Genomic DNA, 21,275 nt, shown 5'->3' with positions numbered 1-21,275 from the left:
AACGTCTAAAATGAGCCGGACGGTAGAGTCAGTTGATTGTGTGTTTTTGCTGGAAGGAGAATGGTAGACTCTCTGACTCACTGTCTTTGCGCTCTGATGTGACATTACTTCTCTGATCACGTTCTGGTTTTGTCTGTAGTACTCACTCACACACACACACACACACACACACACACACACACACACACACACACACACACACACACACACACACACACACACACACACAAACACGCATATCTCCCCGGATCCCACTGCCAACGCGCTCTAAAAATATCTGCATCAGAAGCCCTTCTAACTGAGTGTGTGCGTATGTGTGTGTGTGTGTTGGGATGAATCATTGAAGCACAGAAAGCTACTCGACTGATCCCTCGCTTTCTGTCTCTGTGAATGTGAAGGAAATAGAGAGGAACAAGGGAACAGAGAGAGAGAGAGATAGAGAGAGATTGAGAGAGAGTTAAAGAGGGCATTATTTTCCAAGAATGGCCTGCTGAATACATGCTTGATCAATTACAACAGGCAGAGATATTTTGGTCAAGGAGAGAGTAAATGCTCATAAGCGTGGATAAAAAAATATGAAGAATAAAAGTAAAAAATTGAAAGCGGGTTTTCCATGGATGGGTTGGCTAACAGTCTGAAAAAATGAAACTGATAATACAGTTTTTCTTGATTGCTTTGATGCAGCCGTCAACTGATACTCCACATTATCAAAACAATTACCAGACAGGCCTAAAACAGTGGGACTCATGGTCAAAATAAAATATTTTGCTTGCGCATACCGTGTCAAAACGTTTAAAATATGCAACAAAAGCTAGTTTTACCTTCAAACAACACAACTTGCTAACAAGTATATGAGCTCTTTCAGTTGATCATTAGACAACAGACAACAAAATACAAAATACAGAAATTAGTGTGAATCAGTGCACCATTGCTTGACATTGTAGCCTATTGCCAATGGCATTTGTTGTCTTTCTTTTTGGGCTGTCAAATTTGCCTTTTTGCAAAGCTGAAAACTGAAAAAGTTTTGAAAACTGAAATACTGTATACAAAATGAGAAAAAAAAACAGACAAAAGTAATACAATCCTAATATTAGAGAAAACACATGTAAACCAATATACAGTCAAATCTATTGGGAGTATAGGACATAGAGGCTATTGACCTCCTCCATCCATGCTGGCACAGAAAAACACAGACCTTCCACCATTTTTAATGTTTGCAGACTGATTGCTAATTGAAGATTTGTGTGAAGGAGTGTCAAACCGGTGCTTCAGTGATTAAATACTGATCTTGGTAGTTTCTAATGGTTAGAAATAGATGGTTTCTGTTTGGTTATCATAACTAAAACAATGAAGATTGGACTGCTTGAATGACATTCGTGTTAACTGTTTCGAAAAATGGTGGGGAAAATGTGTCAACCCAATGAGAAAGGGTTTTTTACATTTGCAAGACCTGTCTTCTGCTCTGCTGGGATAGCGATAATGAAAATGTAGTGGAACCTAGTTACTTTAACCAGATCAAAGCAAACAAGAAAATAGTAATGGTCTAATAATGAAAGGATGCCATATAGGGCTGCATGTGTATCTTTTGCATGTGTTTTTGATGCCTGTGATTGTGTGATGATTTTAAAAGCATTCAGGTATAAAACAATTTAACCATTTGTAAACACAACTACTTTTATTGAATTATTTTTCTTTTTATCATTCAGTTACTGCACTTGAGTACTGTTAGACTCTGGACATGATAAAACACTTTCTTTCAATAGTATTTTTTCTTGATTGTATTTATAGATTGTTATGCATGAATTACTGACAACACATGACAACACAGAAATGTATAGCAAATAACACAGACCGCAATGAAAATGTGTCGGAGAACCCCAAATATTGTATAGATTGTTAATTAGATTATATGGAGATGCACTCACACTGCAGAATCATCCTGATCGATCTAACATTATAAATTCTTTCCAAAAAAAAGATTTTAAGTCATCTGGTGAAGTTGTAATTATAAGGCAATATATATCGCAAAATTAAAAATATCGCAATGTTAGATTTTTCCAATATTGTACAGCCCTAATAATATATATATACAGATGCAATCAGAATGATACACCCCCTGAATTGTTAGCCTCCTAATTAGCATTTCACACAAGATAAGCATTAATAAAACGCGCTGCATTCCACACAACAACACAAAGAACAGAACACAATGGAAATGTTTTAAGGGGACCAACAACGTGACGGCAGCCATTGAAGTAGGAGATCTTTGAAAGGTGAGGGTTTTTTTTGTTTGTTTGTTTGTTTGTTAAACCGATACCTGTCTTTAGTATTTATAAGCCTAAATAACCATAACCTCCATAACCAGGTCACGTTTTAGGGAAACATTTCTGTTGTGTTTTGTGAATTGCAGCGTGTTTTATTAATGTTTGTGTTGTGTGAGAAAAGCAGCGCATTTTATTAATGTTTGTGTTGTAACCAATTGCTGTGTGTTTCTTCAGTTGTTGTGAGAGTTTGCAACACGTGTGATGTCAAATTGGTGAAGATAGTTTCTTAATTTGCAGGTGTTTTTTTGTAATTGCATATGCTTTCTTAAATTGCAGCGCATGAAGCTCTCTCAGCCACCGTAGGATAGGGTTATTAGGCAAGTTGGTTTGTTCTGTAGACTACCAAATATAAATATATATACCTTATATTGACCTTAAAATGGTTTTTAAAAAAAATAAAAACTGCGTTTAATCTAGCCGAAATAAAATAAATAAGACTTTCTCCAGAAGAAAAAAAAATTACAGACATACTGTAAAAATGTCCTTGCTCTGTTAAACATCATTTATAAAATATTTAAAAAAGAAACAAAAAATCAAAGGGGGTTTAATAATTCTGATTGCAAATGTATATATAAATAAATGTATAAAATATAGTCCTAATTAAGGAAAGAAAATGTAATTATTGTTTATTTATTTATTTAAAAAAACCAATATAAGATAAAAAAATCAACCATACAAAATGTGATTGAAATAAATATACATTTTATTTAAATAAAAATAAAAAATTATTAAAATTAAATTAATTAATCATAATAAATGCATGTGTTAATTGATTAATTAAAAAGAGTAGGCAAACAGGTAGGACTTTAACTTACAGTTAATATCAAGTGTACCTAAAATGTATTTATTATAATAATAACTGGGATAATAAGTAATTACTATGAAATATGTTGTATATTTTCTCTAATAAATGTTAGTCCTATTAAGCTTAAAATAGAATAAAAATGCAGTTATTACCTTACATTTTAGTATTTATTCATTAATTACTTTGAGAAGTACATTCTACTGTAACAATGATATATTTCTGCAATAATTATCATCAAGTTCATTCGTTCATTCATTCGTATTCCTTTAGCTTAGTCCCTTTATTCATTAGGGGTCGCCACAGCGGATGGCCTTCCAGCTACAACCCAGTACTGGGAAACATCCATACACTCTCATTTACACACATACACTAAGGCCAATTTGGTTTATTCAATTCACCCATAGCACATGTCTTTGGACTGTGGGTGAAACTGGAGCACCCTGAGGAAACCCATGCCAACACAGGGAGAACATGCAAACTCCACTCAGAAATGCCAACTGACAATACTGTCAAATCAATGCAATTAAACACATGGGAAAGCTGTCATGATACTTAAAAAAAAGTACAATAAAACATTAATGTCAATCATTTTTCTGCTAACCTCAATTAAAAAAGCATGCCAAGCTGAAGCCATTAAACGTCAAATATAAACATAAACCTCATTTGGCAAATAATTAATTGACAGAAAAGGACCTGAGGGAATTTAGTCAGCTCATTTCAAAAGTCCATCACACTCCGCAGATCACCATATGTAAATGAGGGTTTCTGAGTGTCGCCGCATGTTTAGTATGTGTTGATTAAACACTGCTGTGCAATGTTTGCATTTTCACAAGGGTGTGACGGATACGTGCATGATCAGGTTCACATTCCAAGGACTGCACTTCCTGTCAGTCAAATGATTCCACTCTCTTAAGAAGAACAGTGGAGTGAAAAGTGCAGAATAGGTGCTCGACGTAACAGAGCGCAGAAAATTATCACATCATATCGAATTACATAAAGGGCAGATGCTGTAGGTGAATAGAGAAAAAAACTGACAATTATCATATACTTTTCCTAACACATTTTCTAAAATGTATAAATAATTCATAAAATATGCACTTTACATACATTTCTACTACAAAAATAAGCTTATGCCTCAGTAAAAACAATCAGAATATAGATATGGATAAAATTTGGTGCAGAAATGGACATTATGACATACTGCAGGAGAAAAAAATACAAATTTTAAGGAAACATCCTTTAAAAATATGTAGTGTAAAATAAATTGACACCCATAAATTGATCAAGCGAACACTTTAATATGTTTTCTCCATATTAGACTGCAAAAACTCAGTGAAAATCATGAAAAAAGCATGAAAAGCCTGCCCTAAGTACAGCTTCCGGGTCAAACGTCAAATCCGAATCACACAGGTATTAAAGCACGCCATCGCTTCATCATGAAACAACCAAGATGAAGATGACAAAAGCGAACAAATTAGAAGTAAATGTACACCATTAAATAATATATATCTATATGACACAGTGACACAGTTGAAATCAGAATTATTAAACCTTCTTTGAAATTTTTTTCTTTTTTAAATATTTCCCTAATGATGTTTAACAGAGCAAGGAAATTTTTACAGTATGTCTGATAATATTTTTTCTTCTGGAAAAAAGTCTTATTTGTTTTATTTCGGCTAGAATAAAAGCTGTTTTACATTTTTTAAATAAACATTTTAAGGTCAAAATTATTTGCCCCTTTAAGCTATATATTTGATAACCTACAGAACAAACCATCATTATACAATAACTTGCCTAATTACCCTAACCTGCCTAGTTAACCTAATAAACCTAGTTAAGCCTTTAAGCTGTATAGAAGTGTCTTGAACAATATCTAGTAAAATATTATTTACTGTCATCATGGCAAAGATAAAATAAATCAGTTATAAACAGGGGGCTCATAAATCAGGGGCTTTAATCATTCTGACTTCAACTGTCGACACCAATGTATTTTCATTTTTCTTTTCCTTTACTCACTGACTCCTGACACTTGACAGAGGGTGTGTCTAAAGCGTTGTGCCGACACAAACGTCAGTGTTGACAGCCAATTACATCCAACTTAGATGCATATTTGCATAAAGTGATCTGATTGGCTGACGGCTATGTTGGTGCTTGAAAAGTTGAAAGTTTTTAAACTTCTGCAGCAAGCGATGGACCCGAAATTCAATTCAAAAACGTGTGCTGTCACTCCATTCAAAGTCAGTGGAAAGTGTCAATGCCCTGTGAGAACATAGGGGTGACGACCCAGCACACTGCCCATAACATTTTTTCTCTGAGCACCGTTCTGACCATTGTAAATCTTAATGTCCTCATACTGTGCCTACAAGCTTTTTTATTTGTCCCAGATGTGTACCATTGTGTGTTGAATTTGTAACTTCACAAGCTCGGCAACACTGTCTTTATAACATCCTTGTTTCAGCAGATGCCTTCAAAGTCTATTGAAGCCAACCCTGAAATGATTAGCCTGAAAGGCATAACAACTAATGCTAAAGCTGTCACTATGGCAGTGCGCAGGGAAGAAGACCAAAAGCTGCTCTGTGATTGGCTAAACAAGCTTCACGTGACCAAGTTAGCGTTACAGGTTTTCCAAAGGTAAGTATCCCACTGGGGTAACATTTCCACTGTAGTAAGAAAATCTTTGATGCCGTCAATCTGCTGTTGAACATTCTCCTCAGCCCAAATGCTCAGGAGAGCCCTGGTATTTTCATTTGATTAGTACTGTCTTTTCTCCTTTCTCTCTTTCTATTTTTATGCATGTACTCTACGTTTGTGCTCGATAGCTAAATTAGAAAAATGGAAATATTGCTACAGACCCTCTGTACCTGACTCAAACTCCACTTTTGCTTTCAAGCCATTCCAAAACCTCAGGTAGTTCATTTTGGCCCAAGGTATTCAGAGGGCCAAAAAGTCTAGCCTTTGGCTACAAGAAGAACCCCAAAAGAGGCCTGATCAGGCTTCAAAAATTACTATGGACACACTGGCACACTCACTTTAGGTGCAACGGTAAAAAAACACAAGTGTCTCGCCAATCTCTCCTCTGCTTCCAAGAATCCATCAGTCCCGGCAGGACCTGTCAATCACAAAGACCTCAAGCATCTTGCAGCACATAATGGAAGCTGTCCGGCCTGTGAAACCGCCCCTCCCCTACACACACACACACACACACACACACACACACACACGCACGCACAGTCTACGATAAACACATCACCTCCCTTAGCTTGCTCCTTATCTGCCACATGTCTTTCTCTGGCAGCTTCAGAGTGCAGAAAGACCAGGCGCGTCCCTGCTGAAGGCTTCCCTTTAATTCTTCCTCTAAATCTCACATGAGGATTGACTCATCTCGGCCCCGTCTCGCTGAAAGACTCGCTCTGATCTCCACCTTCTGGCTTCTCGGTGGCCAGTGTCCCTGACCTTGACAAAACAGCCTGCAGGCATGTGTAGGAAAGAACTAGAACTGATTCATACAAGCATTCATTATACATTCGTTTTGCCATTTATCTCATTGGTCTTTTTGCAGCTACAAGTCAGCTAGCAGTCTTTGGAGTTTTACAGGGACAGAACATTCTGTCATCACTTACCCCATACTCGCTTTAAACCTAGTCTAGTCCTCAAAACAGTCTGTAAATTCATTATTTGCTTCTAAAATGAACATTCAAAAACTGATCTATTGTCATAAAATGAAAATAGTTTCCCTTATGTGGTGTATACATGAGAGAAATAACTACTCATAATTATTTAAGCCTTTAAATGTCACTTTAAGCTGTATAGAAGTGTCTTGAAAAATAAGTAGTAACATAATATGCACTGTCATCATGGCAAAAATAAAAAAAAATTAGTTATTAGAAATGAGTTATTAAAACTATTGTGTTTAGCGATGTTTTGAAAAAATCCGTTAAACAGAAATTGTGGAAAAAAAAAATAGGGGGGCTAATAATTCTGACTTCAACTGTTTATATATTTGAATTGCGTATATTATTCATTTATTCATTCATTTTCCTTCGGCTTAGTCTCTTATTTATTAGAGGTCTGATTATTTATCTATAGTACCTTATTAATCACAGCGGAATGAACTTATCCAGCATACGCAACAAATGCCCCACCCAGTGCACACACAGACTTTACTTGACGGGCTGCCCAGGTATATTAACGGCCGTCCAAGTATATTTGGTGACATTTATTTTTTATTATTATCATTCTTTAACACTTTTTTTTTTGTATTCGCCCAAAAGCCAAACATCCGTGATCCATTAACTAGTGGAAAAAGTCCTCTCCCCCAGCATGTTTCCTACTTCTCCTAGTGTGTGCGAAAGAACTGTCAACAGACAATCTCAATGCTCTGCAGAAACCCACGGAGACGCATCTTTTTGGGACTTTTGGGGAAAATACGCCCGTCCAGGGTTTCTAAATCTCCTAAAATGTCGTTATTATAAGCCGTCGTTATTTACTTTAAGCCTCATTTACTTTCGCTTGACTTCGCAGCTGACAGCACATGCGCAGAAAAGACAGTGCAGCGCTTAATAAGCTCATTTGCCTTATTTAAATAATCTACTCTATTTATTCTTGTATTTATTATACATTTTAGTGGTTTTATTTCATAGATGTTTTTATTCCTTTATGTCATTTATTTCTCATTTGCTGTATATTTATTTTTTTATTTAATGACACTGATGTATTACATATTTTATACATATTTAACATGCTCTGGCAATACTCTACAAAATGCCAGCAGCAGATTTTACCTGTCAGTGAGTGCACATGGCTCCTTAAAAGAAAGTAAAAACTAAACAAATAGTGGATTTCAGTCTTTAAAAAAATAAAATAAAAAACTAAACAAAACTTTAATCTATTAAAAAGAAAGTGTATAATTAATACAAATATTGTTCAAAATGTATTGTTTATGTCACATGTGTAAAAGGTGTGTTTTAATCAGGCTACCATAGCAAGTATATTTCATGCCTGTGGGAAGCAATGATCACCCAAACACACTTTCATTTACACACGCAATCATACTGTACACTACAGCCAATTCATTCATCCAATTCACCTTTTTGGGCTGTGGGGAAAAACCCACACGAACATTAGGAGAACATGCAAACTCCACACAGAAATGCTAACTGGACCAGCTGAGACTCGACCTAGCAACCTTCTAGCAACCTTCTTGCTTTGAGGCAGCAGTGCTAACCATTGAGCCACCTTGCCACCCGAATTAAATATATAAACTCAGAAAAGTAAAAACAGAGCCTATAAGATCATATTTGATGTTTAAATACGAATGTCAGACAAGGCTTTTGTTAACCAATGAGATTGTGTGTGGGTGTGGCTAACAGACTATACAAATGCAACATCACAACAACACAAATCTATGCAAACTGAAATTGCCGCACAAAGGTATGCCTGTGCTTGGATACAGAGGAAATAGAACAAAAATACAACACCAGCAGTAAGGAAATAGTGGACAGTGACTAATTACACCCTTTAGCAAAAATCTAATTATAAGCAAAAGATATTCCTCACTGATACTGTAAAGTGTGAAAATAATAATGTTAATATGTGGATTTGTAAGGCACGCCTGATAAGGATGTTTCAATTGTTTTGTTTCATTATCTGGCTGATAACAGAGTGAGAAAGGACCAGTTTGATAATAACTTCCATTAAAAAAGCAGCTCCTTTGAACACGTTACACATTGTGTCTGAGACATCCGTCCTGCGGCTGACCTTTCCTCTGAGTCTTTATCAAGGAGCACACAGGGGAAATGACAGCGCTTCGGTCCATCCTGCCTGATTCACTACAGTGATGCTATGCAAAGTACATTTAAAAGATGTCAATTTTACAAAAAGAGTTAAATGTACATATTATTTGTCTTTTTTATGGCCTCCTCAAGAGCTGCATGATAATGGTTCAACTAATAATCATAATTATTTTGCTAAAAATAATCATTTATAATTTATTTATAAGATCATTTAGTGTTCTTGCACCCAAACTCTGGAACTCTCTACCACGCTCACTCCGTTCTGCTAATAATATCTCAGGACTCAAATCTTTACTTAAAACTCACTGAATGCTTCACTTCTGATCTGACAAACTGAGCACTTTATCTGACCCACCTGTACTCTGCTCATTTGTCTCTTAGGTCTTGTTTTAGTATTTCCAGTGTGTTACATTTGACTTTCTGTATGTTTGTGTATCTAATGCTGTCTCTACATTTATCTGCTTGTACTATATCTTTTTGTCGCATTCTTTGTAAAGTGTCCTTGAGCTCTGGAAAGGCGCTATATAAATATAAATTAATATTATTATTATAATTTGTTATAAATGTGTAAAATTTATAAAGATCATATCACATCTATCACTGACTCGGTCCCAGTCATTCCCCTCGCTGGCCAGCAGAGGTCATCATCACCGGACTTCTAACACATTACGTCATCCTTATTGACTGATTGTCACACACACACCTGCAGCACATCTCATAATCACCTGGCACACACATTTAAGCAGCACTCACACACGCTTCAGTGCGAAGTCTTGTTCTGCCCCGGCTAACACTACTGAGCGTTTCTCATCCTTGCCTGCTTTCCCATTGATTACCTTGGTCTGTATCTCGACCTTGTTTTGCCTGCCGCCTGCCCTGAACCCTAGCCTGAATACCGACTTTGATCCTCGTCGCCTGCCTCTGACCCATGCCTGAATACTCACCTTGTGTTTGCCTGCCACCAGCCCTTCGACTTGATACTACTGTTTGATGTGAGTTCGAACATGCATAACATCTGTGTGCTTATTGTTATTAAACTCTGTTTAATAAACATACTGCAAATGGATCCCTCTGTGTCAGACCCTACGTTACAACATCTGTTTTTATTTAGGACGTTAATATTAGAGCTAGGCCGATAAACAGTGATATATCAAATCATGATAAAATTTGACAGTAACAATAGCTACATGTATGTTTTCATCCAAAATTGCTAATTAAATTTATGCGCAAAACTGGAATATTGCATAAAAGATGTGTGAATAAAGCATCCAAAGAACCAAAGAAAACAAAATCGACACTTCCAAATATTAACAGTAAATACAGAATTTGCTCTGGTAGAAGCTGCGTGAATCTTTTTTTCATTTAAAAAATGACTTGCGCCTCAAAAGGCAAACCTGACACGCAGTGAACGCGTGATGGCATTTGAAGGCATGCGACACGAAGCACAGATGATCTTGATTCTTGATTTCTTGGTCAATAATATAATAACACTAATACTTAAACAGTAAGGCATTTGAGAATGATCAAAACAACATTTCAGATTCACACATTTTTATCATCACATGATCTCTTGCACATACTGGAATTTGTTCGCTAAAAGTGTTTTCTTCGCAGTTTATACACATAACTTCTTAAAGAATAAAAAGTTTATCCTACTCAGTTATGCACATACGTTTAAACATTTAAATATGTTATGCCATTTAATGGACCTTATAACTTTTGTGGCTTTAGTCATTGTTGGGAAGCGCTTTTAAATCTGGACGCATTGATAACTTAATTCAAAATATATATTGTTATCATTCGATATGGAAAATAATTATCGAGATTACATTGTTGGCATATCGCCCAGCCCTAGTTAATAAAAAAATTGAATTAAAATTACTGCATTTACACAAAGGCACAAACAAAAGAAACAGCAACTCAAATGCTAGTCTGTTTTCTTGTTATTTATTACTATTTATTCACATTAGGAAGTCTTACAGTAGGTGAATCAAAAAAATCCATTCTCAAAAACTAAAACTGTGATCATATTTATATTAATTACAAGCGCTGCGTGACATTTAAGGTAACATTGTAATTTTTTGTTTTAACAACATTCAAGATGACATTATCAGTGTCACTCACTGTGTAAAAATAAACAATAGCACATCTTGACAGTCCAAAAGCATTGACTGTGTGATGAAGTCTATTAAAATGCAGTTGAAAAAACCTTATAATTGATGCTATGAGTGCGACATAGTGGCTCACTGGTTACACTGTCAGAAAGAAGGTCACTGGTTCAAGTTCCGACTGGGTCAGTTGGCATTTTTGTCTAGAGTTTGGATGTTCTGCCCGTGTTAGTGTGGATTTCCTCCAGGGGTGCTCCGGTTTCACTCACAGTCCAAAAACATGCGCTATACTGTTTGTGAATGAGAAAGTGTATGGGTGTTACCCAGTGCTGAGTGGCGGCTGGGAGGGCATCTGCTGTGTAAAACATATGCTAGATAAGTTGGCATTCCATTCCGCTATGGCAATCCCTGATTAATTATAAGGACTAAGTCTGAAGGAAAATGAATGGTATTATGATATAGTTATATAGTAATAATCACACAAGCAACAGTACTGCTTTCCTAAATTTCAGCAAAAATGTGATACTGATTTTATTCAATAGTTCAACAAATCAAAAGTAAAAGGTGATGGAGTTACATTCTTTATTATTTTCTTTTTGTCGACAAAAATGGTTCCAAACTAAGCTGAAACAAACCATTTGTGCATCTCATCTGACTGCAGTGTTTAGTCTTGAACAAATCAATCAGTGATTCAATGATCCATTTAAAAATGCTTCTAAATGAATCAGCTGTTTTGAATAAACGATTGTATGAATTCCTCATTAAACCAGGCACTTAATGCCACCTCCTTTCAGTTTTAGTGTCAACTTTATTTACTCATGACTAGGCATGGGATGAAAACCGTGTTCAAGGTATACTGCGGTTTGGAAAAGCCAAGGTTTTAAAACCGTCAACATTTTCTGCTATACCTTTCATAAGGTACGAGTAAGATTTTTTATTGACTTTTTTGGGGTTTTTATTTAGGACAGTAGTATTTACAGCAGAAAAGATATCCAAAGATGCTGTTTTAAATTGTAAAAAAAAATCAGTTTTTGAAACAAATGAAGGCAGCAGAGTTTATTTAGCCTGACATGTTTACTGATCCAAAATATTAAAATTTTATTTAATAATATGTTTCTCAAAATAAAATATATTGTGTACCAAGGGCAAAAATGTTTTGTTTTTTCCCCAGACATTCAAAAAGAATTTATTTTGGAGCAGTAATCTCAACACCATGATACCGTGATATTTTAATCCAAAGTTATCATACCATCAGAAACTTATCCCGGCCTATGCCTACTCATGACAAGCCAATAAACCACACTAAACCACAGCTAAAAATGACTTTATCATTGTTAAATTACATTATCATTGGCCAGCAGCTAGCTCTCTGCAACTCTCACATGGTCGCCCACTGAAGCGAAGCAGGGCTGAGCCAGGTCAGTACCTGGAAGGGAGACCACATGGGAAAACTACTGTTAGTGAGGCCAGCAGGGGGCCACTCAACATGTGGTCTGTGTGAGTCCTAACACCCCAGTATAGTGAAAGGGACTCTATACTGCTCAGTAAGTGCAGTCTTTCGAATGAGATGTTAAACTGAGGTCCTGACTGTCCATCATGGCTTCCTAACCATCCCCATATCATAACTGGCTTCATCAATCTTTCTTCTTTCTACAAATGAATGTCTATGGTGTGCAGTCTTTAAGAAATTATTGTTACTGAGAAATGTCATTTTGTTAGCATTGCACACCTATTAGTTAATGCTAGCCTTTTTCATTAGAACAACAAAAATACTTTGTTGTAACACTATTGATTTTCACTTGCACTTATCGTCAACATTATGAGTCGTTTTTCGACATTCATACCCAAACTATTTTCACAATTTTCATTTTTTCCATTGTTGTGCAGCTCTTCAAAAGAAACTTCCCTAACCACAATCCTACTAATTCACAATAAAATATCACAAAAAATGCCCAGAAGGATCGTCATCATACAATAATAAACACAAAATCACAAAATCATACAATAATAACTTTGTCAGATGCTTTTGAATCTCACTTATCAGGCCATTATGTAACAATTCTTCTCTATTTAATCAATGCACTTCAGTGGCAGTGAAGGAATTAGCTCCCAATAAGCTGTCGACGTTATTACCAGATGCTTTTTTCGGTACACAGTATCTCTATAGATACTAGACTGGCAGCATTGTTGAGCAGGATCTGTGGAGAAAACAGATGCGGAGCTTGTCGTATATCGACACAAAGACTCACTTCAGGACGGACTAACTGGAAACACGCCAATCGATGTGCTTTGCCTTGAGCTTGCAGTCTGAGAAGGACCTCCAGGCCTCCATTTTCCCAAAATATCCCTGCTGTAAACAATAGTGATGTAATGATTTATCCTGTCTCTCATTCCAAGTGGAAATTGTTAACATTTATCTACAAGAACAGAGGCATGACTTTCATAATATGAGTTGCCTGATAAGTCATTGCTTGGTAACAGCGGTCGGGCGTCCCTGTGCAGAGACATGAATGGATATGAGGCCGTTCAATACTGTAATAAAGACGTGAACAGCCCCTTTGCGGAGGGAGAACCTTTCTGCTTGGTACACTGCAAGCTTTTGGTAATTACCAGAGTGCCAGAGAGCATATGAATAAATTCATGAGCTCTGACTCAGGTAATTAACTCATTGTTTAGTAATTAGAGATCATGAGAAAAAGAAAAAGAGAATGAAAGAGAGAGAGAACGAGGAGAACATTTATGGGAGAAAATATAATTCAGAGTACAGGAAACTAGGAGTGTCAAAAGTCATTCTTAAAAGAATAGTTCAGCCAAAAATGAACATTCTGTCATTATTTACATCCTTCAGTTGTTCAGACCTGTTTGAGTTTCATTCTTTTGTTGAACACAAAGAAAGATATTTTGACGTAAACGGAAAACCTATAACCATTGACTTCCATAGTATTTGTTTTTCCTACTGTAGAAGTCAATGGTTACAGGCTTTCACCTTTCTTCAAAATATATTTTGTGTTCAACAAATTCAAAGAAGCCTCTAAAAGTTTTCTTCCTCTTTGTCTGCTTCTTGAATCTGATTGGCTGATAGCCGTGCAATATTCTACCAGTAACAGCACTTGTCCAGCCTTTTGTATGTTGTAGTGCTGTATTTACACCATATATTGTAGTGTGCTAAGTGTGAGATGGGACTCATCCTAAAGTTTTAAAACCGGAGATGGCCATGTGTTTCTAATGAGTCTCCTTTTTTCGCTACTGCAGACTAGTTCAGTAAACAGAAAGAAAGAACAAATGCCTGCATGTGTTTAGCGTTTTTCCTTATCACAAACACAAAAGTAATCTGGAAGTGATTACTCACCTGTTCATATGTTCTAGCTGCAACCCAGTATTGGGAAACATCCATACACACTCATTCACACTCATACACTACGCCAATTTAGTTTATTCAATTCACCGGTACTGCATGTTTTTGGACTGTGATTTATACATTCCTGTGTGTATTTATATGTATATAATTATGCACAGTAAACACATATACTGCATCATGTAAACATAAACTTTTATTTTATATGTGATTAATCGTTTGGCAGCACTAATTATATTGCATACATAGAGTCACATGACTGATGATGTCACCACAACGTTGAATTACAGGTAATAATATTTTACAACACACTGTAAAATTTTTACAAGCAAACATAAGTTCCTTTAGGCAATATCTAGATTTAATTTTTTTTTTTGCTGAAATTCCATTCAATATTAAATCTCTTAAGCTTAATAATAATAATACGTTTCTTAAAGTTTTTTTCTTATTGATTGAGGCTTTCCTAATTTCCTTTTTTTTGTTATTGTATTTTCTTTTCAATGCAGTGATGTTACTTTTCATGTGTTCAATAAAAAACAAATAAATAAATAAAATATTTTACAACATTATTGCTCTTAATGCATCTAACTGGTTAATATCAGTACATGATACACTCTCAATGAGCTATTCATCCAAAATAACCCACGAGTGTGATCAGACTGTACATGATCTCATTTTAAACACTTGTATAAATGAAATAAACAGATTTGAAACATTCATTTGAGGACATATCATTTTAGATGGTGAGCAAATCTGTTTAGCGCTTGTTACTCAAAAACATTTGACCACAAAAGGCCTTACAAACTCTTTTTATACTCTGAGGCGAGAACAAAAATGTTCAATAAAAATGTTGAAATAAAGACTTTCTCCAGAAGAAAAAATATAATAGAAAACACTGTGAAAACTTCCTTGTTCTGTTAAACATAATTTGTGAAATATTTTAAAAAGAAAAAAAAAAATTCACAGGAGGGTGAATAATTTTGCCTTCAACTGTAATCTATCTTGAATAAACCCACTGTTACTGATACACTCAAATGATCAAATTTTTACAATCACCTACCAGTACTCTTGACATCCCTACAGCAGGCTAACAAAAATATAGACTGCGAGACGTGAAGGAAAAGGAAGCTGTAGAACGACACCGAATGGGAGATTTCCATTTAGAGCGACGAGAGACGACTGAATGACAAAATGAGGGAGTGTGAAATGACACCAGAAGCAGAGAGAGATCCCTGTCAGAAATCAAAGCTGAACAGACACGGTGACGGGTTTATCCACGCGCCGCTGGGCCCGACTGCAGCTCAAGCAGCATCAGATCCTGTTCCTCTACACGCAGACACACAAACGTCACCTTACGCCACATATCACATTCAGTCTATATGTGCACTAACACATTCCGACAGGCTGGAAGATGCTTGCTTTCCAAACAGGACGAGAAGCTAAATTAGTTCAACGACAGAAGCTAAATATTTCCACTGTCGTATACGGCGCTGAGAGGGAAGATGGGTCATGTGGGGCGAAGAAGATCAAGACGTCGATGAAGGGAAAGTAGGCCTAGTTCAAAAGTAATGTGACGCTAGTAAATTTCTGCACTTACTGTGGCAGAAGTTCATTAAAAAAATGTTAATACGTAATTATCGTCAACTCATAAAAGAAATACTTCATGAAATTACATTTATTACTCAAATATTACACAGCTTTTATGTTAATAAACACAATACAAAACTGAAGAACAAACACATTGAGATGGAATACCTTACACATGGCAAAAGTACACAAACAGAAGTATACATGTTGTAATGTAATAGCCATTGAGCATTGCGCCACAAGCAAAATAGTACAGGTGGACCAATAGAAAATAGGGTGGGAATAGATGACAAAAAATACCCCTGAAAACACTGTCATTCCAAATCTCAAGATATCACACAGAGAGGCATTTATACTGTTTATATATGGTGTTTAAATACAAGTAAATGTATCTGTTATGGAGTGAATAAGGCAGCTATTGTATTATTATTATTATTATTATTATTATTAAGATGTTTCCAGGGAGTCAATTAGCATATTACAATGCTTTCTTGAAGAACAGAATGGGAAAAATACATCTGTCATTATTTTATAATATATTAATATTTCATAAGATTATTGTGTTTGTATTGTAAAAAATGTATTTGTAATGTTTTAACTTTTTTTTTTCTTGTTTTTTATTTTATGGCGTTTCTAAACGAACTGATTTGCAAAACTTTTGATTGCTCAGTGTAGGTTGATAAACTATAAACTATGAAATGTTTCAAACAGAACTGAAAATGTTACACTTTTACCAGTTAAAACAATTTGTACAGCCACAATGCTACTGTTGTGATTGCTAGTGGTGTTGTCTTCACTGGCAATTACTTCCTGTAGTCCATTGTAATCACCAGCTGTGTTATACCTGTTGAAGATTACTTCCTACAACTCCCAGAAATATTTGAGCCAATCACTCCTGCCTCAGCTGACAGCCATTTGGGCACACACACTTACAGCTGAAACTCATCATCACTGATTACACGAACAATAAATACTCTTTAGTTTCTCATTCACATTGCTGAGAATTAATTTGCTGTTACTGTCATTTAAAGCATTTTCTTTGTCTCTTGTTTTTTTGACTGTTTATTGTTTTCTGATTCCTTGCCGGCTGCCCTAAATTTGCCTGTCTTTGAATTACACTCTTGGATCATCTACTTCACTGTTTATGCTGGTTTTCAACCCCTTTCTGTGTGACCATTCTTAATAAAGTTGCATTTGCTACTACCCGTTTGCACATCATGCATTCGCCACAGCTACATTGTGTACTCTCAAAAAATTATTTTGCTGCTTGTTCAAACTACTTATTAAAAATTAGCTGAAACAACACAATTATTGAGATGTTTTTGGGACAACTTAATTGTTTTATGTTCAATCCACTTAAATTTGTTAACTTAATGTATTTGTTTTTGGAATAACATGAGTGAATTGTGTGGAACCCTTCTTTTTTAAAGTGTATCGTACAGTAGGCTGGTAAAATATAGTGAAATGTTTTAACAAAGTTGTAATAAACATGGACTAAAGGCTGATTTATACTTCTGCGTCAAACGCCGGCGTATGCTATGGCGCTGACGCATAGCCCTTTGCCGTGGCCGTAGGCGTCGCTGACGTGCACCTCTCAAAAAATGTAACTACATGTCGCAACGACGCGTAGCGTAAGCTCTGTGATTGGTCGGCTTGGTAGCGCTGACGAGTCTGGTCGGGACCAAGAGCTGCATGAATGGTGCGAGCCTGATGAAGCGATTGTTTACAAGTGTGGAGTCCCGTGAAGGAGCTCCGGATGGAAAGTTTTGTTTTGTGTTTACCTCATGGTTAAAGTTGTTGCACGTCCGCCGGTTCCTGCCTCAAAATGAGCGAGTTTGAGCCACTTGTACATCCCGGAAGTGTTCAGGAAAAGCAAAAAAGCAGCTAAGAAACTCGACACAGAGGAACATTTACACCTCACTGCCAACTAGCGTTCTTCAAAAAAATTAAACTTTGATTTCTAACATAAAGCAGAGCTTTATGAAATTTGTTTAACTCAAAAAAGTCTGGCCACAGTAAAAACTGAACTGAGAAAATGAGTTGGGTCTAATTTTATTCTCAGAAATGTTGCGGCAGTTAGTTTAGATTTCACTTTGTATATGATGGACTTCAAAGAACCACACTGTATCTTTTATATATATATATATATATATATATATATATATATATATATATATATATATATATATATATATATATATATATAAACAATAAAACCGAGATAATTAGGGAAAACTGTGCAATGACGACATAGAAAACTGAAGGTAGGAACAAATACCAGAGCGGACTTTGAAAAAGAGGAAGTCAGACGTTGAGTCAGCAAGTGAAAGGCAGATAACTAGTAAGGGATCAATGTATGAAGAAAGAAGAAGAGAAACAAAGACACTTACTATATCTTTGTGTATCTGTATGACAAGGCTAACCTCACGCTACTCATTCTTACACACAAACAAACGACTGAAAGAAAATGACGCTGGTTATAAATTGTCACATGATCTGACAAACCACAAATAAGTCTCTTTCGTAAGAGGAATATCCACGGTTCTTACACCTTTTCCAAAATCAAATATAAAAACTTTTCAAGCACTTTCCTGATACATTTTCACATTTTTGGCAAGTGTGGTAAATGACATATTTATATATACATATACACACTTCACATTTCAGATGCTGCTTGTTATATAGTATAGTATTCTAATGAACATTTTGATGTTTTCCCTAAGCCCAGCATTGAATTACTGTCATTTACTCTTGTAAAATGTCATGTACTCGCATCTTAAATGTGTCATGTTTTATTTCAAATTTATATTTACTTTCAATTCATCCACTGTTCACTCAAGAAGCGGTAATCTCCATGAATTTTGTCTTCTCAGACTGCTTAATTAAAGGGATCACATAAAAACAGCCAGATCCCACAACAAACACATGACACACAGTACATACAGACTCCAGTTTTCATTTTATGCAAAAGAAAAAAAAGACAAAAATATGTATACATAAATACTTATCAATATTTAGTAATAAATATATATGTATATTATTATTGATTGATTGATTTAATAAATATTTGTTATAAATAACTATATAAATATTTATGAAATATTTATTAATATTAAATACATATTTCTATACAGTGGCCTCTCATTAATCATATACATTTAATTTATGTACATTATAAAAATAACCTGCAATTAGCATAATCTACAAAGTAGTTAGCTTTATTTTGAGCAATTATTATAGATGTTTTGAGGCTGTAAAACTGAATTTAACAAATCGACGATTCATTTATTCCGTAATGGCACCATACAACCGTGTAACTTCTACCTTCTTTTAGCATGTCCAGAAGTCTAACTTTTTGCACGATGGTTGGCATCTCCCTCTGCTTTTTGGATGCTAATGCAGATGCCTTTGACGGTGCAGAATGTTTCGTCGACATTGTGGGGTTTGTTGGGGAGAAAACTTGCAAACATACAGTACAGCACTTCAGAATCACACTGCTAGAGATTTTACCTCAATTTGACAAGCTTAACACATTCTGTACTGTACAGGTGAAAGGGCATGGAAGAGATCGATTGACAACGGTCTACAGCCAATCAGGACAGACAACACAATGCGCTGTAAAAAAAAAAAAAAAAAAAGCATGTCGAATTGCACTAATGAAATCTGTGAAATTGTGATACTACGAAAGGCGTTATAGTGAGAGCCACTTATATCAAATATATATTAATTAAATAAATAAATATATCTGTGTGCGCAAATGCCTTGTTGATGCCAGAGGTCAGAGGTGAATGGCCAGACTGGTTCGAGCTGATAGAAAGGCAACAGTAACTCTACAGTAACAGTAACAAAGAACCAAGGTATGCATAAGAGCATCTCTCAATGCACAGCACATCCAACCTTGAGGCAGATGGGCTACAGCAGCAAAAGACCACACCGGGTGCCACTTTTGTCAACTAAGAACAGGAAACTGAGGCTACAATTTGCACAGACTCACCAAAATTGGACAACAAAAGATTGGAAAAACTTTGCCTGGTCTGCTTAGTCTTGATTTCTGCTGTGACATTCGGATGGCAGGGCTAGAATTTGGTGTCAACAACATGAAAGCATAAATCCATCCTGCCTTGTATTAATGGTCAGGCTGGTGGTGGTGTAATGGTGGGGGGGATATTTTCTTGGCACACTTTGCCACAGTCTACCTGGGTATTGTTGCTGACCATGTCCATCCCTTTATGACCACAGTGTACCCATCTTCTGATGGTTACTTCCAGTTGGATAACACACTGTGTCATAAAGTGCAAATCATCTCAGTCTGGTTTCTTGAGCATGAGTTCACTGTACTCAAATGGCCTCCACAGTCCCCATATCTCAATCCAATAGACCACCTTTGGAATGTGGTGGAACGGGAGATTCGCATCATGGATGTGCAGCCAACAAATCAGCAGCAACTGTGTGATGCTATCATGTCAATATATGGACCAAAATCTTTGAGGGATATTTCCAGTACCTTGTTGATTCTATGCCACGAAGGATTAAGGCTACCTGGTACAAGTAAGGTGTACCTAATAAAGTGGCCGGTGAGTGTATACTATATAAATATAGCAAGGGACAACTAATATTATTATAATATCATATATATCTCTAATATCTATGCTGTTCTTAAGCAATTTTAAACCTTGAAAACTGTAGATTATTATTCGAGGATTTCCAGCACCTGTATGAACCCTAACTATTATGAGTACCTGAGTTTTGTAGTTGAATTTCAAAAAAAGTATTGACCACAAGCCAGTCCAGAAGCGCTGAAATGAAAGAAAAATGCTGTCTTACCTAGTTGGAGGATAGCGATGTATCTTGCCCAGGTAGAAGTTTGGGATGTTCAATGTGAGAGAAGAGTCCGTCTGTGATGGCAAAGTGTAGATCTCTCCTCCAGCTGTTGTCTACTGAGGGGACGGCTTAAGATTCCCACTCTGTCTGTCCACGTCTGCTTCTGTCTGGCTCCGACTATCCTCACCATTCCCTGACACAAACAAACAGACAGGTTTACACTTAAGCGATGAGGTCAGAGGTGCAGAGCCATATTATCATTTCCCCTATTAGACTGCTGGATTGCAAATTTGGTTATAATCAAAATGCTTTTTAGACTAATCAACCTCCGTAACTGCACTGTATGCGCAGAAATGGCTGTTCGTACTGGCGGTATGTGAATTTGAGAAAAAGGTAAAATAAACATGTTTTGAAATCCTCTCATAATGCTACCGTCACTCCTCTTGAATATGTAACCAAGGTAACAAGAGACTAGTTGAGAAT

At 36.0% G+C, this 21,275-nt stretch overlaps 2 protein-coding genes across 4 annotated transcripts in view; one reads left to right on the top strand and one right to left on the bottom strand.

Moving 5' to 3' along the window:
- Positions 1 to 21,275, top strand: part of hpca (hippocalcin) — an 802,490-nt gene that overhangs the window by 379,293 nt on the left and 401,922 nt on the right. The gene's annotated exons all lie outside the window — the stretch shown is intronic.
- Positions 1 to 21,275, bottom strand: part of atxn1a (ataxin 1a) — a 214,356-nt gene that overhangs the window by 122,076 nt on the left and 71,005 nt on the right. For all 3 annotated transcript variants that reach the window (XM_087294499.1, XM_087294498.1, XM_087294500.1), the window contains exon 2: positions 20,796 to 20,985. The gene's annotated coding sequence lies outside the window, so the exon portion shown is untranslated. The remainder of the gene's footprint in view (positions 1 to 20,795; positions 20,986 to 21,275) is intronic.

The sequence above is a fragment of the Danio rerio genome, chromosome 19, assembly GCF_052040795.2.
Source record: "Danio rerio strain M-AB ecotype USA chromosome 19, GRCz13ab, whole genome shotgun sequence".
NCBI lineage: Eukaryota > Metazoa > Chordata > Actinopteri > Cypriniformes > Danionidae > Danio > Danio rerio.
This window is presented reverse-complemented; position numbering and strand designations above follow the sequence as displayed.